Source organism: Rhincodon typus, chromosome 14 (assembly GCF_021869965.1).
Source record: "Rhincodon typus isolate 14 chromosome 14, sRhiTyp1.1, whole genome shotgun sequence".
Classification (NCBI taxonomy): domain Eukaryota; kingdom Metazoa; phylum Chordata; class Chondrichthyes; order Orectolobiformes; family Rhincodontidae; genus Rhincodon; species Rhincodon typus.
Window position 1 is genome coordinate 59,180,626 of NC_063345.1, and position 17,859 is coordinate 59,198,484.

Here is a 17,859-nt window from a genome sequence, read left to right on the forward strand (position 1 = left end):
CACTGCTGCTGCTGCTGGAGAGGGTCAGCGTGCACACTGCTGCTGCTACTGGTGTGGGTCAGCGTGCGTGCTGCTGGACCAGGTCTGTGTGCATATAGCTGCTGCTGGAGGAGGTCACTGAGCTAAAATTGCTTGCTGCAGCTTCTGTTTCAGTATATCACTGTAGCAACCATCTAGCCCCAAATAAGCTGGTCTAATTTGTGACCTCCAGCAATATACCTCTTATAGAAAATATAAGTAAAAACCATAATGGATCAAAAAATCAGCTAACCAGTTTTCAAAAACAAGTAACTGACTGACCACAAGAATTCCAATCATTTGACAGTGAAGTCATTATATTAATGCAAGTTCATGCAGCTTTCTGTCTGTGGCTGGTAAAAAGTTGTTCTGAACTACAATGAATTAATTTGGATGAAATAATGCTTCTTGCAGGTTTGTGTCTACTTTGCCCTGTTTTGGTCACAACTTGTATACAATTATTTGTATTCCTATTTGGAGCGCGCAGTATCACACTCTGAAATAGATGTAGAACAACCTGTATACTATGATGATGACACCATTACTGCCCAGTGGTTTCACTGCTAAAGCCTTTTGAAACATTAATGTTCTGAACAACTAATGAAATGTACCTTCCTCAGTTTCACCCATTGAATCCAGAACCAAAGGCTGGCATTCCTTCAATCCTAAAAGAATAATTTAAATATTTGGTGTATTTAATTGACAGCTTCAGCGTGTCAATTTACAATCAGCAATTCTTTATCCTATTGCTAACCTTGTTTGAAATTCCAGCTTTTTTTTTCTACATTTGGTGTTAAATTCTGGAAACAAGGGAAGCAGGTGAACTTGTTTCAGTAATAACTAACAAGAAACAGATATTTCTACTTTCTTCCTTTTTGGCAAACTAAACTGAAGAAACCACGAACAGTGATAGCCTATTTTGAGCATGTATTTGGAAAATTGAAATATCCCAGAATATTTTATGGAGAAAGATAAGTTGAAATTGGGGAAAAGTAAGAAAAGAGACGCCAACGATATATTCAGAGAGAAGTTTTGTGGACGCTTTTGACTTTGCTATCAAAGGTAGTATGATGAAGATTTTCAGCCGTATAATTGCACAAGGTGGTATTGTGTTGGTTAATGGTCTTGATGTTAATGATGAATCAGATTTTAAGACAAGACAAGACAAACATCCAGGACCAGGTGATTGCAATACACAAGATCACACACGGAGCAAAAGATTTTTTAATTCATTTCTGGGTTTCAGTATCTGAGGAGTTGTGAATAGTGCTGAATGGTGTGTGCAGTTACTGAACAGCCACTTCTGACCTTATGATGGAGGGAAGATCATTGATGAAGTGGCTGAAGATGGTTGGGCCTAGGACTCTACCCCGAGGAACGCCTGCAGAGATATCCTGGAGATGACTGACCTCCAGCAACTGCAAGTATCTTTCTTTGTGCCAGGTATGTTTCTAACCCACAAAGAGGTTTCCATCTGATTCACTTTGACTCCAGTTTTGCTCGGGCTCCTTGATGCCACACTCAGTCGAATGCAGCCTTGATGTCAAGGACAGTCACCCACACCTCACCTTTGGAGTTCAGCTCTTTTGTCCATGTTTAACGTAAGGCTGTGATGAGGTGAGGAGCTGAGTGGCCTTGGCAGAATCCAAACTAAGGGTCACTGAGCTGGTGCTGATTGATACCACTGTTGATGACACCTTCCATCACTTTACCGATGAGAAGACTGATGAAGTGGTAATTGGCCGGGTTGGATTTTTCCTGCTTTTATGCATATACCTGGGGCAATTTTCCATTTTGTAAAGACGCCAGTGAGGTAACTACTGGAACAACTTGGCTAGGGGTGTTGTACGTTCTGGAGCACAAGTCTTCAGTATTATTGCAGGAATGTTGTCAGTGTTTCTAGCTGTGTCTTGTTATCATGTGGAGTGAATTGAATTGACTAAAGACTGATGTCTGTAATGGTGGCGACTTCTGGAGGAGGTGGAGATGAATCATCCACTTGGCACTTCTGGCTGAAGCATGAACAGCAATCTTATCTTTTGCACTGATGTGTTGGACTCTTCCATCATTGAGGATGGGGGATATTTGTGAGGCCGCCTACTCCACAGAGTTGTTTAATTGTCTACCACCATTCAAGACTAGATGTGGCAGTACTGCACAGCTTTAATCTGATCCATTGTTTATGGAAATGCTGAGCTCTGTCTATCACTTGCTGCTTATGCTGTTTGGTATGCAAGTAGTCCTGTTTGGTATCTTCACCAAGTTGACACCTTATTTTTAGGTATGCTTGGTGCTGCACCTGGCATGCCCTCCTGCACCCTCCATTGAACCAGGGTTGATCCCCTGGCTTGATGGTAATGGTTGCGTGGGAGATATGCCAAGCCATGAGGTTGCAGATTGCATAGGAGTATGAGTTTGCTGCTGCTGATAGTCCAATGTGCCTTATGGATGCCTAGGCTTGAGTTGCTAGATCAGCTAAAAGTCTTCCCCATTTAGCGCGGTGATAGTGCCATACAACATGATGTGAGGCATTCTCAGTATGAAGGTGGAACTTCGCCTCCACAACGGCTATGCTGTGGCCACAGTTTCCAACGTTGTCATGGACAAGTGCATCTGCAATCGGCAGATTTATGAGGCTGAGGTCAAATATGTTGCTCCCTCTCGTTGATTCCCTTGCCAACTACCACATACCGAGTCTAGCAGCTATGTCCTTTAGGACCCGACCAACTCGATCAGTAGTATTGCTGCCAAGCCACTCTTAGTGGTGGACATTGCAGTATCGTTCTGCACCCTTGTCACCTTCAGTGCTTCCTCCGAGTGTTGTTAAACATGGAGGAGTACCAATTCATCAGCTGAGGGAGGCTGGTACATGGCAATCAACAGGAGGTTTCCTTGTCCATGTTTTACTTCAAACCTTGAGATTTCATAAAGTCTGGAGATCATAATGTACGCCAAGAAGTGCTTGCAAATCACAATATCTTTAACTTGATGGCCTATATAATAACAGGAGCTGGTATTGTTGGCAAGATCATTGCCATGTGATCCACGGTGTTTTGTCTTTTGATCTTGGCAGCTCTGTGACTGAAAAGTCTGCTTATGTGGCAGTTTGGCTTCCAGTCAACTGGGGAGAAATTAGGAGCAGGCTACAGGAACAACAAAAAAATCATTGCGCAAGTGCAACGTCAGAAAAGTATTTTTGATGCAAGACAGACAGGATGTGAATCAAAACGGAAGGATGTGGGTATACTGTTACCATTCACATTATTCTGAGCTTTATTGTGAGTGGTAAGAGGATAAGGAAAGGGAAGGAGCGGTTTAAGGAAAAGTACTGATCAGGCTGATTCATCACCTCTGGCTCCAATTCCAATAAATATCTCATCCCTGATGTTGGAGAGATCCTGGCAAAGATCAATCCCTGAACCCAGGAGTGGGGTGTTCAATCCTGGGGACTGGATTCCCAATCCCAGGCTTCTTTGATGAGTGCGATGGAAGAGACTGGGAAACTGAAGCAGTGGGAAGCTCCTCCTGGTCCACAATCAGTGCTGTAAAAGTACTCCCGCTTTTCCCCAAAGTTGTCCTCTCCTCCCTCTAGCAAGTAAAATGAGGATTGCAGCTTCATGGAAATATTTCAATTTACAGCCCACCCATCTGTAGAGAGGTTGGGTGCGCGCCCCGTGTCCAGACCTCCCCACAATTCTAGACATGGGCAACTTGGTGACAGAAGGTTAGGGTCGGAAAGTCGTAGAGATATACGCCCAGAAACAGACCCTTCGGTGCTATATAAATCTAGTCCCATTTGCCAGCTTTTGGCCCGTACCTTTCTAAACTGTTCCTATACATATACCCATCCAGATGGCTTCTAAATGTTGTAATTGTACCAGCCTCCTCCACTTCCTTTGGCAGCTCATTCCATATAAGCATCACTGTCTCTGTGAAAATGTTGCCTCTTAGATCCCTTTTATATCTTTCCCCTCTCGCCTTAAATCTATGCCTTCTAGTCTTGGACTACCCCACCCTGGGGAAAGGACCTTGTCTGTTTACCCTATCCATGTCCCTCATGATTTTATAACCCTCTGTAAAGTCACTCCTCAGCCTCGGATGCTCCAGGGAAAGTAGCCCCAGCCTATTGAGCCTTTCCCTATATATCAAACCCTCCAACCCTGGCAATATCCTTATAAATCTTTTCTGAACCCTTTCAAGTTTCACAAAATCCTTCCTATAGCAGGGAGACCAGAATTGCACGCAATACTCCAAAAGTGGCCAAACCAATGTCCTGTACAGCCACAATATGACCTCCCAATTTCTATTCTTAATGCAGTAACCAATAAAGGCAAGCATACCAAAGCTCATCTTCACTATCCTATCTATGTGTGACTCCACTTTCAAGAAACTATGCATCTGTACTCCAAGGTCTCTTTGTTCAGCAATACTCCCCAAGACTTTACCATTAAGTGTATAAGTCCTGCCCTGATTTGCCTTTCCAAAATGCAGTACTTCACATTTATCTAAAATAAACTCCATCTGCCACGCTTCTGCCCATTGGTCCATCTGATCAAGATCCTGCTGTACTCTGAGGTAACCTTCTTTGCTGTCCAATACATCTCCAATTTTAGTGATATGTGCAAACTTAATAACCGTACCTTCTATATTCACATCCAAATCATTTATATAAGTGACAAAAAGCAGTGAACCCAGCACCAATCCTTGTGGCACTCCATTGGTCACAGGCCTCCAGTCTGAAAAGGAACCCTCAAACACCACCCTCTGTCTTCTACCTTGTAGCCAGTTCTGTATCCAAATAGCTAGTTCTCCCTGTATTCCATGTGATCTAACCATGCTAACCAGTCTACCATGAGGAACCTTTTCAAACGCCTTACTGAAGTCCATATCGATCACTTCCACTGCTTTGCCCTCACCAATCCTCTTTGTTACTTCTTTAAAAATCTCAATCAAGTTAGTAAGACACAATTTCCCATGCACAAAGTTATGTTGACTATCCCTAATCAGTTCTTGCCTTTCCAAATGTATGTAAATCTCATCCCTGAAGATTCCCTCCACCAGCTTGTCCACCAACAATGCCAGGCTCAATAGTTCACTGGTTTTCTTGACCACCTTTCCTAAATCGTGGCACAATGTTAGCCAACCTCCAGTTTTCTGGCACCTCACTTGTGGCTATCAGTGATACAAATATCTCAGCAAGAGGCCCAGCGATCTCTTTCCTCGCTTCCCACAGAATTCCAAGGTACACCTTATCAGGTCCCGGGTATGTATTCGCCTTCATGCATTTTAAGATGTTCAGCACCTCCTCCTCTGTAACATGGACATTTTTCAAGATGTTGCTATTTATTTCCCCACATTCTCTATCTTCCATATCCTTCTCCATAGTAAACACTGACGCAAAATACTTGTTTAGTATCTCCCCCATCTCCTGCGGTTCCACACATCGGTGGCCTTGCTGATCTTTAAGGGCCCCTATTCTTTCCTCAATGTATTTGTAGAACCCCTTTGGATTCTCCTAGTAAAGGGATGTGGGGGTGCGCGCGGTTGGGACCCATAGAGATAGTGAGGAAAGAGAGCAGTCTGAAACGGATATGGTTGGGAAAATGAACAAGTCAAACAGCCAGGAACAAAGCAGAGAATGAGGTAGGACTGATAAACTGCATTTATTTTAATGCAAGTGGCCTAACAGATAAGACAGATGAACCCGGAGCATGGCTGGGAACAGGGGTCTGAGATATCATAGCAATTACAGAGTCGTGGCTCAGTATGAAGAGGACTGGCAGCTTAAAGTTCCAGGGTATAGATGCTATAGGAAGGAAAGAAAAGGGAGCAAGAGAGGAAGGGGAGTGGAGTTTTTGATTAAGGATAACATTACTACTGTACTAAGGATATTCTAGGGAATATATCCAGGGAAGTTAGTTGGGTGAAACCGAGAAATAAGAAAGGGATGATCACCTTATTGGGATTGTACTATAAATCCCCACCCTTAGTATTCAGCGAGAAATTGAGAAACAAATTTGTAAGGTGGTCTCAGTTATCTGTGAGAATAAAAGGTGATTATGGTAGGAAATTTTAAATTCCCAAACATAGACTGGGACTGCCATTGTGTTAAAGGCTTGGATGGAAAGGAATTTGTTAAGTGTATATAAGAAAATTTTCTGATTCAGTATGTGGATGTACCTACTACAGAAGATGCAAAACTTGACCTACTCTTGGCAAATAAGGCAGGGCAGGTGACTAAGGTGTCAGTGGGGGAGGACTTTGCGGCCAGTGACCATAATTCTATTAGTCTTAAAATAGTGATAGAAAAGGATCTAAAAGTTAAAGTTCTAAGTTGGAGGAAGGCAAATTTTGAAGGTGTTAGGCAAGAACTTTCAAAAGTTGACTGGGGACAGATGTTCATTGGTAAAAGGGCTGCTGGAAAATGGGAAGCCTTCAAAAATGGGATAACGAGAATCCAGAGACCGTATGTTCCTGTTGGGTGAAGGGCAATGCTGGTACATATAGGGAATGCTGAATTACTAGAGAAAGTGAGGTTTTGATCAAGAAAAGGAAGGAAGCTACATCAGGTATAGACAACAGAGATCAAGTGAATCCCTAGGAGAGTATACAGGCAGTAGGCGTATACTTAAGAGGGAAATCAGGAGGGCAAAATGGCGACATGAGAGCTTTGGCAAATAGGAGTAAGGAGAATCCAAAGAGATTCTACAAATACATTAAGGACAAAAGGGTAACTAGGGAGAGAATAGGGGCCCTTAAAGATCAGCAAGGCTGCCTGTGTGTGGAACTGCAGGAGATGGGGGAGATACTAAACGAGTATTTTACATCAGTGTTTACTGTGGAGAAGGATATGGAAAATAGAGAATGTGGGGAAATAAATCTTGAAAAATGTCCATATTACAGAGGAGGAGGTGCTGAACGTCTTAAAATGCGTAAAGGTGGATAAATCTCTGGGACCTGATAAGGTGTACCCTGGAACTCAGTGGGAAACAAGGAAAGAGATTGCTGGGCCCGGAGCTGAGATATTTGTATCATCAATAGCCACAGGTGAGGTGCCGGAAGACTGGAGTTTGGTTAAAATTATGCCATTATTTAAGAAAAGTGATAAGGAAAAGCCAGGGGACTATAGGCTGGTGAGTCTGACATTGGTGGTGGGCAAGTCATCGCAGGGAATCTTGAGGGGGAATATTTACGTGTAATTGGAAAGATAAGGACTGATTGTGGAATGGGGTTGGTTGGGGGGGGGTGGTGGTTGGTTAGAGTTTTGACATTTTGACTTCAATCTCAACTTCTTCCGTATGTTAAATCCAACCCATTATGTTGGAACAGGGAGCAGGTGAGAGAATTGGGTCATGAATAAGGTGCAGCAAAGATTTTGGGCAGCAGAGAGAGTTTTGATTGAGGAGGAGGAGTCTGCATCTGGATAACCATGGGAGGTCACTTTGGAAAGCTGCAGAACAGTCCCTAAAGTTGATAAGGATGTGGATAAGAGTTGAAGATTTAATGTTGGGTGTGAGAAGCCAATGCAAATAATGTGCTGGTTATGAAAACCGAAAGAACTGCAGATGCTGTAAATCAGGAACAAAAACAGGAAGTTGCTGGAAAAGCTCAGCAGGTCTGGCAGGATCTGTGAAGAAAAACAATCAGTTAACATTTCAGGTCCGGACCCGAAACGTTAACTCTTTATTTTTCTTTACAGATGCTGCCAGACCTGCTGAGCTTTTCCAGCAACTTCCTGTTTTTGTTGTTGAATGTGCTGGTCATGTTGCATTAAGTAGAGATGGAACCATTAATAAGGCCAGCAACACAAAGCTATCATAGGGAGTCAAGGGCAAAGAGAAATAATGTCCTGCAGTTGTGGTTGAAATTAAAATGACACAATAAAGCACCAAGATATCAGATTTGAGCTGCAAGTTATTATTTAAAAGTAGCTTCATTTGTTAAGCTCGAAAACAAAATAAAGCAACATTCTGGAAATATTCGGGTATGAAACACAGTAAATAGGAGCTGGAGTGGGCTTTCGGCTCTTCGAGCCTGTACTTCCATTTAGTATGATCATTGTTGATCATCCAATTCAGGACTGAGTTCTTGCTTTCTCCCCATACCCTTCTATTCCATCAACATAAGAGCTATGTCTAATTCCTCTCTGAAAATATTCACTGTTATGGCCTTAACAGTTTGCTGTGGCAGAGAATTCCACAGTCTTGCCACTCTCTGGGTGAAGAAACTTTTCGTTATCTCTGTCCAAAGTGGGGAAGTGATGGCCTCGTAGTATTATCACTAGACTATTAATCCAGAGACCCAGACAGCATTCTGGGACCTGGGTTAAAATCCAACCATGGCAGATGGTGGAATTGGAATTTAATAATTATCTGGAATTAAGAGTCTAATGATGACCGTTAATCCATTGTCGATTGTCAGGGAAAATCCATCTGGTTCACTAGTGTCCTTCAGGGAAGGAAACGGCCATCCGTACCTGGTCTGGCCACATGTGGCTCTAGACCCACAGCAATGTGGTTGACCCTGAACTGCCCTCTGGGCAATTAGGGATGGGTAATAAATGTTGCCTAACCAGCGATACCCTCATCCCATGAATGAATAAAAAAAATCCTTATACTGTTACCCTTGAACAAAAAATGTTTTGAGTCAAATATGATAGGCTGGGACTTTTTTCACTGGAGCATAGGAGGTTGAGGGGTGAACTTAGAGGTTTATAAAATCACGAGGGTCACGGATGAGGTGAATAGCAAGGGTCTTTTCCCTAGGGTGGGGCAGTTCAAAACCAAGGGCACATTTTTAAGGTGAGAGGAGAAAGTTTTAAAAAGGATGTCAGGGGCAACTTTTTTTACACAAAGTGTTCCTGTGTGGAATGAACTGTCAGAGGAAGTGGTGGATGCAGCTACAGCTACAACATGTAAAAGTCATTTGGATAAGAACATGAATAGGAGGAATATGGACCAATGCATCAAGTGGGTCTGGTTTAATTTGGGAATGTGGTTGGCATGGACTATTTGGACTGAAGGGTCTGTTTTCATGCTGTGTGACTCTTATGATTCTTTTCTAGAAGTCTGAAGTAGTCATATTTGATTCAAAATGCCAAATCCCTTTTTCTTTCCACAGATGCTGTCAGACCTGCTGAATATTGTTTTTTTTCTCTTTCAGATTTCTGTCACTGCCTTTAGTTTAGCAAGTAAAAATAATTTTAAATTATCAAAATCTAACAAAAAGGTTAAATTAAAGAAAAAACTTTTTCTTAAATATAGTTAAATCTTCTACTGAAGGATTTTTATGAATTATAGAATTTTACAGCCCAGAAGGAGGCCATTCAACCCATTGTGTCTGTACTGGCTCTCAAAAGAACTACCCTGCTCGCCCCACTCTCCAGCCCTAGCTCTGTTGCCCTCTAACTTCATCAGTTTCAAGTATATATCCAGCAGTCCTTTGTTTCCTCATTATCTGGTCAGAATGAAATATAAAAGAAGGACTTCACTAGGATAGGATAGGGTTTTCACTTCCACCACGCACCCATGTAAGGAGTTGAATATTGGGACATTCATGTTACTGTTGACTGGCTGTTTTAAACAGTGAAATTAACAAAGTATAATGACAGTGTGCATGCATTAGAGGCAGATGTATTACATGTTTGTAAGGAGTTTGCACGTTCCCCCCACCGTGTCTGCGTGGGTTTCCTCCTGGTGCTCTGGTTTCCTCCCACACTCCAAAGATGTGTAGGGTAAGTGGATTGGCCGTGCAAAATTGCCCATAGTGCCTCGGGGTGTTTAGGTTAGGTGGCTTAGACATGGGAAATTAGGGGAATGGGTCTGGGTGGGATGCTCTTCAGAGGGCCGGTGTGGACTTCTTGGGCCATTGGCCTGTTTCCACACTGTAGGGATTCTATGATCTATGAAGAAATTCTTCATGGTCTTGCCTTTGCTCTCATTTGCTGACGTTTGGTTATCACTTCTTCCGAAGACAGTCAGCAGGGTGAGTAATGAATGCAGAAAGCAAGTCATTTCTTCTTTGCAAAATTGCAATAAATTCTGAGCACTCTAATCAGAATAATTGACAGTGAGCCATTGTGTGACTGATGCTCCCAGAGTCATATTCTTAACAATGACTCAGCATCCTGAGGAGAGAAAGGAAGGTGTCTGAGAAGAATATGTTCTGGGAAAACCACGTCATATTTATATCAGCTCACTTGGACCAGTATTCCAAAGAGGTCATTTGTAAGTATTAGTGTTTAGCATGTGGGTGATATCTAACTCTAAATTAACTATTGTAATGTGACTTCATGAGTTACTCTTTTTTTCAATGATTCTTGACGTACTTGTTTATAACAAAGATGTGCATTTTATCTTTCATTTAATAAAATGTTACTCAAGGATGGGGTTAATGATGATGGAAAGTGACACAAGCCCTTAAGTATGCTTACTGCAACTTGTATTTGTATAGTGCATTTAGAATATCCCAGGGCACTTCACAGAAACACCTGAAAGCAATGCAAGACAACATTAGATCAAATGACCAAATACTTGGTTAAAGAAGTTTAGAGAGAAAACATTGAAAAATAGAATCTGAGCTATAGAAGGCTTGGTTACCAATTATTGAACAACTAAAGTCAGGAATGTTCACGAGGCCAGAATTAGATCTGTGCCGATATCTTGGAGGTTCTGGGGCTCAAAAGAAACTGCAAAGATAAGGAGAGGCAAGGTCATTGTGGAATTTAAAAGAAAAGCGTAGCTGCATTGGGAGCCAGTATAGATCAGACCTGATAGGTGATTGAGACTTAGTACATGTAAGATGCAGGCAGCAGAGTTTTGAAAGATGGATAGAATGTAAGAAGACAGCTGGGAATTGTCAAGTCCAGAGGTAAAAAAGGAGTAAATGAGAGTTTTAGCAGCACATGAGCTAAAGTGGGGTGTGTTGGCTAATGTTATGAAGGAGGGATAAAGATAGTCTTAGTAATAGCATGGATATTTACTTGAGAGCTCATCTTGAGGTCAGATATAACACCATATTTATGAAGCAGGTGCAGCACAGCAGGCCAGGCAGCATCAGAAGGGTCGGGACCCTTCTTCAGAAATTCTTGAAATACCAGCTTTCCTGTTCCTCTGATGCTACCTGGCCTGCTGTGTTCCTCCAGCTCCACACTTTGTTATCTCTGACTCCAGCATTGGCAGTTCTTGCTATCTCATGTTTATGAAGCATCTGGTTTTGTTGCAGACAGTTGCCAGGGGAGAGATGCAGTCAATGACTTGGGAACTGAGTTTGGAGTGGGCCGCAAAGCCAATGGGTTCAGAAATTTCTTCTAATCCAATACTGAAAGTCAGATAGTTGTCTGATAACTGTGGTGGCTTCGAGAAAGCTACTGGTGAGGTAGAACTAAAGTTGTTTTTCACTAGCATAAATGTGACGATAATTGCTGTGCATCCATATATGGTCACTAATTGGCCACACGTGAAAGAGGAATAGCATGGGGCCAAAATGAGATCCTTGGGTTACACCAGAAATAATGGTTTAGGAGTGAGAAAGGAAACCATTGCAAATGATGCTTGATGACTCTTTAAGAATGTAACCGGGCCAATACAGTCCTATCCAGCTGGCTGACAGTGGAGAGTTGTTGGAGAAGGCTTATTTGATCAACCATGCCAACAGCTTGAGGCTGGTTGAGAAGATGAGCTTAGATAGCTTACGTTTGTCACATTCAGGTAAGATGTAATTTGTGACTTGGTTAAGAGCTGGTTTATTACTGTGGCAGGGTCAGAAATCTAATTGGAGAGATCCAGACAAGAACTTGTGTTAAAGACAGTCACAGACCTGGGAGGGGGGAGATGCCAAATAGATAAGACACTGCCAAGGATGAATGTACCTGAGATTGTTTCCTGTTCTGACCGAGATACTCAAGATGCTTCAATTATACATTTGTAATTCATCAGGATTTCCCGAGGCACTGGTCTATGTAATTTGGATGATATGATCATTTATAAGGAGCAGAATATTATTCTGTCGTAAGATGATGCTTGGACCTTTTATTCCAAATTGATATTAAATACACTTTTAAGGTTAAAAAGGCTTTGCCTTCCCTTTGAGAGTTGTTTTGCTTAAGTAACAAGATATTGGTTCAGAATGATCTAATTCGCTTAAGAGTGGTTGAAGCCAAATGTACCACAAGTTGCAAAAAAAAACAGAATTTAAGATAGGAAAAGAGACTTGTACTTGTTCGGGGGAGCTTGTACGGAACCCAGAAAAGTGGGAGACCTCCCACGCAGGGTGATTTAATTAGGAGGGTTGGCGAATTTTGGTTTCCCAACAGCAGGAGTGATACAGAGATAAAATGGGCAGTGTTGATGCAGTGCATGCAGTCTCATGCTGGCCAGTAGCAGGTTCGTATTTGTAAAGTATTTTCATGCCATTATACTCTTTGGCACAAACGCTGTTTAAAATTAAGATCCACCTTCAAGATAAAATCATTGACGCAAGAATCTCATGGCACACAACTCACATTTATTTAAAGGTAGCATGCGCCAGTCAATCTTGTGTAGTTGCATGTAAGGCTTTTCTTTTTGCCTGTATGGCATGAGGTAGAGGACAGAAGAATAGCATCTTGCATAAAGGCTCGGGACACCTAAGAGTGTCAGTGGTGATGGTGTGGTGTGAAGTGGGATCGGAGTGTGTGGAAGAGTAGAGGCGGGTCCAGGGGAGTTCAGACAATGGGATCGAGTACATAGACAAGTGAAGTGGAAATGGCCAGGTATCCTGCGGGAGGTGGGAGGGTGGTTTGGGATTGGTCAGTCAAGATAAGTCATTGGCAGTGTTAAAGGGCAGAATCAGTACTTCTAAATGTCTTTCTATCTCAGGGTAGTTGGCTGGCCTACAGGGTGTTGAGTTCAGCTACAATATATAAATTATGCCTGCTGAAAATGATCTCAGAAGATGCCTTTTACAATGCATGGAAGAGAGGGCCAACTGAGCCTGCAAGTTCTGTCATGACCCGTAGAGTGGTGAGTACCGCAACGGGTGCTGACCTGGACATTCAATTAAAAAGTGAAAAATAAAAGCACGATCGTAATTTTTCCACAATAACGCAAATGTTGCTAATTTGCCCATAGCCATTTTGTGTGCCAATCATAGGAATATTGGGATAGGAGCAGGCCATTTGGCCCTGAAGCCTGTTTGTTTTATTCATTTGTGGGATGTGGGGGCCTCTGGCTGACCAGCATTTCTCGCTCGTCCCAAGTTGCACTCGAAGGTGCCTGTAAGCTGCCTTTTTGAACCATTGCAGTCAACCAGTGATGGATTGACCCAGTTTGCCCTTAGGGAGGGAATTTCAGGATTTTGACATAGTGAGAGTGAAGGAACAGTGATATATTTCCAAGTCAGGAGGGTGAGTGGATTGGAGGGGAATTTGTAGGTGGTAGTTTTCCCATGTATCTGCTGCCCTGTCCTCCTCGTTGGACATAATTGTGGGTTTGGAAAGTGCTGTCTGAGTGAATTTCTTGGGTGAATTTCTGCAGTGCATCTTGTAGATAGTACAAACTGCTGCTACTGTGCATTGGTGGTGAAGGGAGTGGATGTAGTGCCAATCAAGGGGGCTCCTTGGATGTTGTTGGAGCTGCCCCCATCCAGGCAAGTGGGGAGTATTCCATCACACTCCTGACTTGTGCCTTGTAGATGATGGACAGGCTTTAGGAGTTAGGAGGTGAGTTACTAGCTTCTGTATTCCTAGCCTCTGATCTGCTTTTGTAGCCATTGTGTTTATGTGAGTCTAATTGAGTTTCTGGTCATTGCTGACCCCCCAGGATGTTGATAGGGAATCCAGTGATTGTAAATTGAATGTAGAGGAGCGATGTTTAGATTGACTCTTATTGGCAATGGTCATAGCCTGGCATTTGTGTGGTACAAATGTGACTTCCCACTTGTCAAGCCAAGCCTGGACATTATCCTGAGCTTGTTGCATTACAACCTGGACTGCTTCTGTATCTGAAGAGTTGTGAATGGTGCTGAACATTGTGCAAACATCAACAAACATACCCACTTCTGACCTTCTGATGGGAAGGAAGGTCATTGACGAAGAAGCTGAAGATGGTTGGGCTGAGGACACTACGCTGAGGAACTCCTGCAGAGATGTCCTGAAGCTAAGACGACTGACCTCAGTACCCACGATCATCTTCCTCTGTGCCAGGTATGACTCCAACCAGTGGTGAACTTGCCACCTGATACTCATTGACTCCAGTTTTGCTGGGGCTTCTTGATGCCACACTCAGTCAAATGCAACCTTGATGTAAAGGGTTGTCACTCTCACTGCACCTCTGGAATTCAGTTGTTTTGTCAATGTTTGAACCAGGGCTGTAATGAGGTCAGGAGCTCAATGGCCCTGGCGGAACCCAAACTGGGTGTTGCTGAACAGGTGCTGCTTGATAGCACTGTTGGTAACACCTTCCATCACGTTACTGATGCTCGAGAGAGTAGACTGTTGGCTGGGTTGATTAGCTCTCTTACTATGCAAGACACAATAAAAAACAATGATGTATATATGAACAAAGTGAAACAAACGAAATGTGAAACATTTGTAAGTGAAATTTCATTTTGCAAAACACCCACCTTCGTGTTCGCCAGTCTTATGTTAATTCTAAAGAAGTTGGATGGAAATATGTGGCCGTGATTCAGAGCTGCCGTGTTTGACGTGGAGACTTCTTTATAGCTCACCTGTAGCTGCAGTATTGTTGGATGACAACACCAGTGAAAAACTTCCTCTGCCGCATGATTGCGCATATTGTCCCTACACGGCTCGGCACTTCAGTTTTGCTTGTGCTTGCATAGGCATTGGCAAAGAGCAAGAGAGCTGAAATAATGCACTCTTCTAGTTATGCCATTTGAAATAATACGCTGTTGACAGAATCACCTCCATGTACCTCCCCAGCTTTAAAATTCAGCTGGAGCAGGAGGTGTCAAACAGATTGTTGCAGATTGGCCCCCAATTGCACAATTACCTCAATTTTGCTAAAAAAACCCATTCAAAGATCATTGAGGTAAAATGTGCCAATGATATCGCAGGACTTAATTTTTAAAAAAAATTCACCAGGATCAGTGAAGGTTGGCAAAGACAGGAAGTATGGCCATAATTTGTAGCAAGTCCAGCTCACCTATCATTCCTCTGAATGTTGACCTCCAATGGATCTTCGCGTGGTACACCTCAATTATGAAATTCTCAACTTTGAGGTCCCCACCTTTTCTCTGTCACCCCGTCTAGCCCTACAATGTGGAGTAAAGGGGTAATAATACTTTTAAAAATAGTGACTGGGCTTATTTGTAACAAGCTATACTGTAGTGATGTCATATCAGTTATGATCTCATTGAATGGGAGAGGGGTCTGGAGCCTGAATCTGTAGGGTTCCAAAAGATGTATAGAGTTATATTTAATAAAGCCTGATAACGTTCACTTATAAGAGAAAAAATATGATCCTACTAAAGACGTCAAGATATAAGAACAGAAGTAGGCTTTTCAGCCCATCAAGCCTCCTCTCCCATTCGATGAGATCATGGCTGATCTGATAATCTTCAACTCCACTTTTCTCCTTTTTGGATAACTTTTGTGTACCTTATTGATTGGACAAATAAATACAACAGTCACAGACCTCTTGCTCCCTCAATTCTGTTCTCTAACACAGGCTTTATTAGAATTGATACACCATTAATGGCTGTGCCTTCAGTTGCTGAAGTAAAATCTCTGAAAAATGTCTCTAAATTCTCTCTTTTCCTTTATGTTATCCAAATTTCTGTTACGGGTTTTGGTGTCAAATTTTGGGGAGCTTAAAGTACATGAGAACATTGGTAATAGGAATACGGATAGTCCATGTGACCGCGAGTCTGCTTAATACAATCATGGCTGACTTCCCTTACACTGTTCCCAGCTGCTGTCTATTTCCCTTAATTTTGGGTATTGTATTTACTGAAATAACGGCACTATCCCATACAAGTTGTTACTGTTAGTGCTGCTGTGTTCTGAATGTGTTGTAACTTGTGCCAGGTGGAGGCAGAAATTAGCAAGGCAAATATTGGGGAGATCATATCTTGTGGTCGAGAGACCCCAGCAGATGTCAAGCAGAGCAGCAGAGAAGGAACAAGAAGGAAGGAAGGAAGGTAAGCTCTGTTTTAATGGCATCTTTTAATATTTTTAGTAATTCAAAATTGCACTGGAGCATAGCAACAATTCACACTTTTCACTGCTTTTTTTAAAAATACATGTGGCAATGAATCCTTCCTTTCTCCCTTCCTCCCTTCCCTCTCCCCCCTCCTCCCTCCCTCTCTCCCCATTTGTTACAGATTCCCCAAACTGTTAACTTCCTGAGTGGGTTGAACTGGTTCTTGTTGGTTATTCGCACTAATTGCATCCCGGTTCACATCTTCTATGTGAAATGACAATCGGCATTATACAAAACCGACAGCAGAATAAGGACAGTTGGAGAGTGGAGAAATGTGTGTTAATGCATGAGCTGTTGACAGTGATTGTGAAGATGTTTTGAATGTTACAACCAGAGAGGCTCCTCTCTTTTTTAACTCCCTTAGTTGGCAGTTAAAAAAAAAGTTTTAAAATACTTAGCACATGACTATGTCAATCATGACGATGGATCAGAACCCCAAAGTGCTAATGGACATATTAAACCTTTAATTCTAACATTTTTTTTAAAAGATGCCAGCTGCAGCCGAAAGGTGACTGCAGATGTAAACTGTGGCCATCCAGGAGAGTCCTGTATCAAGGCGTTGCACACCGAAACAGAGTCAGGGAAATGATCATGAGATGCTGAGTACTCTTCATCCTCACAGCAGGAAGCCATCTCCAACAGATATGTTTGTATTTTAACCTTCCAGCGATATTAAGCAACGAGTTAAAAACTGACTGTAGCACTGGCCTCCTGTGCGTTAATGGCCTGACTTACTAGTGTCTGGAATAGTGTGCTGTGAAGATCACGACTTTAGAATAGCTATTAAACACCCTTGCACTGCGGCTAAAGAAAAGGGAAAAGACATTCTATAACTCTTAGTGCTGCCAATGAACCACCATAGAAAGGAATTGGGACAAAAGAATTTAAATCAAACTACAAAGCCGAAAATCTTAACGTTGAGTAGTCAATGACTAACATCAACATTCCTAGTGCTAACCAATGTAGTAGCTACAATGGTTTACACTCTACTTTTCAATAATATCTGAGAGGCATGTTTTGTTTGAACATTACCTCACATTTAATAACTAAAAGTCTCCTTTGACTTAATTTAAGCATTAATTAATTTGATCTGGGAATAAGGTATTCACAAAAGAAAGGATTTAAAAAAAAATTAACCTTGTAGCAAACAACTGAGATGGTGGGTATATATAAAAAGGTACCAGTTGATCCATCCTCAAATGGGAGCTTAACAATTTGAGGTATCCCATCTGGAGCCATAACAAGTCGGTGAGTCTCATCCAGGGACTGGTCACCACGATATCATGCTTCAATTATATGTTTTACCACTCAAAATTAAGATACTGATTCAAAGATCATCTTCAGTGAAAGAAAGAGGTGTTTTATTGCTCATGATCCTGAGGAAAACAATAAAAAGTGACATCAAACATATACATAAACATAGGTATGAACTTTAAAAGGGGAGATTGTCTAGGACAAAGGGAAGTGAAGTGAAGGCAGTTTGGGAAAAAAAAAACTTGAGTCCTTGCAGAATTAGGTTTAAACCAGAGACCATGGATCTATAATTGACGTCTGTATCCTCAGCAGTGGCAAAATTTGTCAATAATTTTGCGTGAATGCGTCTTGGTCTAATGTGTTTAATTACCCAGCATTTTTTTTA

At 42.1% G+C, this 17,859-nt stretch overlaps 1 long non-coding RNA gene across 1 annotated transcript in view; it reads left to right on the plus strand.

The window, feature by feature from the left end:
- Nucleotides 1-17,122, plus strand: part of LOC125484815 — an 18,048-nt gene extending 926 nt beyond the window's left edge. The window contains exons 2-3 of the long non-coding RNA XR_007263638.1: nt 16,046-16,158; nt 16,709-17,122. This is a non-coding gene — a long non-coding RNA (uncharacterized LOC125484815). The remainder of the gene's footprint in view (nt 1-16,045; nt 16,159-16,708) is intronic.
- Nucleotides 17,123-17,859: the final 737 nt, after the last annotated feature.